We start from the raw sequence: 5,115 nt of genomic DNA, 5'->3' as shown, positions 1-5,115 counted from the left end.
GGAAATTATTTCTGAGTTGCTTAAGTTGTCTCTAGCTGTGAAATCACACCAGGTTTTCAAATTCTGCCTTAYACTCTGCCATGTGCATCCTCTTCTTTGTCTTAGGAGAAGACCAGAACAGAAACAAGTCTAGCTGCTTATAAAGTGCTCAGACACACAGTGTGGTATCCATTCACATACCGAAGGTCCTGCACCATTTTTATGTATTTCCCATAGGTTAAATGCGAGTGTAACCCATGCTCCAGTCTTATTCCCAGTACTGCAGATCTATTTGTTGAATAGGCCGTTGGCCATCTGAGTCAATGCAGGGCCCTTCCTGCAGCTTGAATGGGCTGTGCATTAAGTACTCTGATGGCTGGGTCATCTCATGATGACCCATGATTCATGATGACAGTCGAAACCCTTGTACTCCCTGGTGCCCATAGACACGATCGAAAGCCTCTCTTGTCTTCGCTGTGTTGGACTGCAGCGTCAGAGCTATCCCAGGATTTGGTGCTGCCTTCCACTGGCGGCTGCACTGTGACTTTCACCTCTGTCTCATGGAAATATAAAATCAATCTTATGCTCAACTTAAATACAAAATGAGCTAGAGCTGCTTGAACCAAAGGAGGGCAGTGCGTGCCTGTGCATGAAGTGGCAGTAAGGCAGCCTGTCCTTGTGAAGAGCGTGTGCTAGAAAGGTGCTGACTTGGGGTCGCTCGCCCTGGCTTGACCGCGGACCTCTGCACTTAGCAAAATGCCTCCAGAAAGGTGGCGTTCTGCAGGGGGCCGGCACGGGGCCTGCGTACTGCAGGAGTCCTTCCCACCCGTCTCCTTGTTTGAGAAGGGCAGATCACAAGAGGGCAGTGCTACATGGCACAGCTTAGACTTCAAGCAGCATTGAAACTGTGCAAAATTATTTAAAACTTTTCCAGAGAAGCTAGATAGTCCTTATTATCCAGTATCTGAGTGCCTTACAGTTTTTACCGTGCTTTTTCTTTAACAGCACAGTAAGGGCTATTATTATTAATTAACRGTACAAATGAAGAACTAAAGCACAGAGCGGCTACAGGCATCAGTGTGTCAGTGAATAATCCTTAGGCATGTTAGAGCTCCAGTGGGATCCGTTGCCCCCGTGCCGGGCACCTCAGCCTCTGACACGAAGGAAGTCGTTGGCAGCAGGGAAGGGGAGCTGAGAGCCTGCGTGCCGAGCAAAGGTGTCCCCACTCACTTGTATCTTCTTGTACAAATTCTTTTAATTAAAATCCTTCGTTCACTAAAGAACAATGGCATTGGGTCATTGACTTCAGCAGGACTTTAATTTTATCCTTTTGTAGTATCTTGCATTTTCTCTGAAAAACAAAATCCATTCAGTATATTTAGGGTTTTGTTGCTGAGTKTTTAATATTCTCTATTGCTGTCAAATATATCTATGGCTGTTCAGTAACAAAGGCATTGATGGAAGGTCCTGAACTTTTTCTAATATGCCTTCTGGAAGCTTTAATATAGTTAATAAAGCTCTTTTTAAAAAAAACGAAATGAATTGACATTTGCCCGGTGTGATCTGTAGCTTAATGCTGCCCTTCTACTTGGTAAGTAATGTATCCTTGTAGGATTTCCAGCCCTGACTCCATGTACATGGTAATACAACTCTTGGTCATAGCCTGTTATTCCATGGCCAGCTCCGGGAACTTCTTACCACGCAGTTTCTATGACAGCTTCAGTGATTTCTTGTTGCCTCTGCTCAGAGGGAGCCTGTTTCACAGCTTGTGCAAATGGATGGACAGAGTTCCTCTAAGATTAAAATTGGCTTTCCTTCACGCATTGTGTCTGCCTGAAGTTACAGCCAAAATCACTTCTTCTTCAAGGGAAATGCTTTATTGCTTGATACAGTGACGTGTTCAATCTTGGCTGTGATATCCATATTTAAGATAAAGGAGAGTCATTCAGACTACCTACTGCAGAGCTTCAAGACCGTGGCTGAACAGGGACCCATATGTGGTAGTCTACCATCTGCATTGCTCTTGAACGAAGCCACTAAACTCGTAAGCCTCTCTCCTCCTTGAGGTCTCTATATTCTGGCACCAACTGCACATGCACTGGCTGCACGTATTTCATTTGTCAAACAAACAAGCGAGTTACTGCAGGGTTCCTGCTTTCAGCCTGAAATTCTCTTCCTAAAGCCTTGGGCTCCAGTACCGTTCTGATGCACAGCCATTGTAAGCAACATTAATGGCAGTAACAGGAGCAGACTGCCAAGGAAGGAGCCCCATCTGTCTTTCTTTAGACCCTTAATGGTACTTGTGGTGGAAGATTGCCCTTGAGAAACAGAAAGCATGGGTGAACTCCTGTCACCAACATGCAACCTGAAGGCTTTGTGTTCAGTATAAAGTTGCAATACAGGAACTAGCTGTCCCATGTAGGAATTTGGGGAGAGAAAGGCACTGCCAGAGGGCCATCCGTTGTCCTACCTATGCAGGACAGGAGGGGGCAGGCCTTGAGGGTATTCCCCACTTTCTGCTGGCTATAGGAAGAGCCTACACAAACAATCCTAGACAACCTGGCCTCTGGGTGACCAGGGCTGGCTWAACAAAATTAGCTGGCAGTTTCCTTACAGTCACTAAATTCTGGGTCAGAAATTGAGAAATTTAATAAGATACACTGTGCTGTGATCTCTAAGTGAACCCTGATCTTTTGGTAGAAGARCTAAATATTTCTTACTGCTTTTACTAATTGCAGACATCACGTAACAGAGGTGTCATTGCCATTGCTGTGGAGAAAGGAGTGAATGAATAAGCACCATCACAATAACATGGAGAAATACTTGGTTTTGAACCCAAAGAAACAGTCTAAATTGTTGAAAATTGTCTCTGCAATGCAATTCCTTGCAAGAAGTTTGGTTATCAATAGCARTCGGGGTTGTCACAGTGGTGGCAACTCTGCTTCTTCAGTGATTGACTGTCTCCTTTTAGGCCCTGTCTGTTTAATTAAGGCCATCCCAAACCAGAGATCAAGGTTGTGCTCTGCTTCTCTTTCAATCATTAGCCAATGCACAACCCCTCAAGGTACTGCTCCTTCAAACAACACAAAGCAGGTCATCTGCYGCAAAACGCAATCACAATTCTGCAGCTGACAAGCTGCTGAAAAGAGTCTCCATTCTATGCTAATCTAGTCCTGGTGCACAGTTCAAAGACAAATTAAATCAATGCAAAGCTCTCCAAATACTTCTTGAACAGAACTTGAGACAGTCTGAATCACGCTCCCAGTTCCATGGCCCCGTAATAACTCTGAAAGTAGCTGAGAAGGGTCTGACAGGTTTATTTTTGTTTCTTCCCATAAGGTCTTATCAATTAATTCTAGGAATAGTGACCCAGATCCTCAGCTATTCTTGCTGCAAGAGCTGATGCTCAAGCTCTCCTTTTAGCAGAAATCCAAAATAAGCTTTTCAGATCATAAAACTCTGTTAATGCCAGTAACATTTTTAATAAAAAAGCTTTTTGTTTAGCTAGCTATAAAGATAAAGCTTTATTAGTCTGTCCCTAATGGCAGAAGATACTGCATTGAGTAACACATTCTTTACACCTTCAGAAGTCTTTTAATGTTAAGCAACTACCTCTTTAACCTACTCAAGTCCCTTTTGATAGGCTCATGTACTGTCTTTAAGATTATGGCACCATTTCTATCACACAGATTGCCAGGCCATTTTAACACACTTTTGGAGATTACAGCTGGTTTTCAGTGGTGGGTGGCCTGCTTCTTCCCTGCCACTCTTCCTCCCRTCCCCAGAACAGGTTCAAAGCTCAAGTCACAACAACTCCCTGAGCAATGTAGCACTTTGTACTTTTAAGCTTGTGATTAGCTCCAGAAATGCTTTGCTGAGTCAAATCCAATGAATTCAACACCTTGCAGACTCAAGCTTTAATCAAAGCTTGGAAAACTCTCAAACTTTTCTAAGAATATTTTCAGTTATTAAAAATGACTGGTGCAATATAAAATATCCATTAGAGAAAGCACTTGTGAAGCAGTAGAAGCCGCCTGTGCATATAATTTAGTGATTTGTGTGGCAAATTGCAGATACCATTCATTTTTACATGCATGCTTAAGTCTGGAAAGCACCTGTGTAGGCAAGTCAAGAGGTGTGAATGTTGTCCCATAGACATATGTATTAGGCACATGGGGCATGATTTCGATATCAGATGTGCAAGGATGGTTGCTCACACTTTCATTGGAGTGCAATTATTAGGCATGTCTTTTACATTTCATTAATTTGTGACCTTAATAGAAGCAACTGCACATGGTTTCCAGGGTTGCTTGAACTTTGGCAACAGCCTGATTTTGATGCTGAGCCATCGTTCACAACAACCTCAGAAGAAGCCAGCAGACCAGGCAGCATACAGTGCTCTCTGCAGCCTCGTCCTGCTGGTGAGGCACAAATGGTATTTGATCGGGAGGTGCAATAAGTACCACAGTTTGGATTTAGATTCACCCCACATTCTCATTTCTTATTTATAATTCTCCTCACTTTCTCCCTCTCTATATTTGGCTTTCCAAATCTAAAGCTGTGGAGGAAGTATTCCAGTATTTCAGCATTTACTCTGAAGGGCCAAAAGGTGGGATCAAATAGCCAAGAGGACATCAGTATCCAACATTTAAGGAACAAAATGTAAAACCAGGCTTTCTTTTTGAGCAAGCATTGGAGGCTGCAGTTTTCAATCTCATAACTGTCACTGCTGTGTATTTATGCTACTCTGTGCAGCCGTCCACAGCTGGCACGGAGAGGAGCCCGTGGACATGAAGGGGAAGGAAGTCTTTTAACAGTGTGTGCAGCAATAAAGCAAAATATAGTTGGCATCTGTTAAACGGAAGGAATGAACCACATCCAAAAAGYGCAAAAACACACATGGCGACCAAAGAGGTCCAGAAACCAGTGGAGGTAACCCAATGGTAGCTGTGTGAAAACAAGCAAGCGAAAAACAAAAGCAAAACATGTGCAAACCAAGCTCCCACCATTAACTTCTGGATGAGAACCCATATATTTTCTTTGCAATATGCAATCATTTTAGAAAGCATTAGAGATTATTCAGAAAGGACAGCTCCCCTGGCTGCTGCCACCAAATTTATTTGGCCTCATTGAGAA

The sequence above is a fragment of the Rhea americana genome, unplaced genomic scaffold, assembly GCF_003343005.1.
Source record: "Rhea americana isolate MKP2758 unplaced genomic scaffold, rheAme1 scaffold_16, whole genome shotgun sequence".
Classification (NCBI taxonomy): domain Eukaryota; kingdom Metazoa; phylum Chordata; class Aves; order Rheiformes; family Rheidae; genus Rhea; species Rhea americana.
This window is presented reverse-complemented; position numbering follows the sequence as displayed.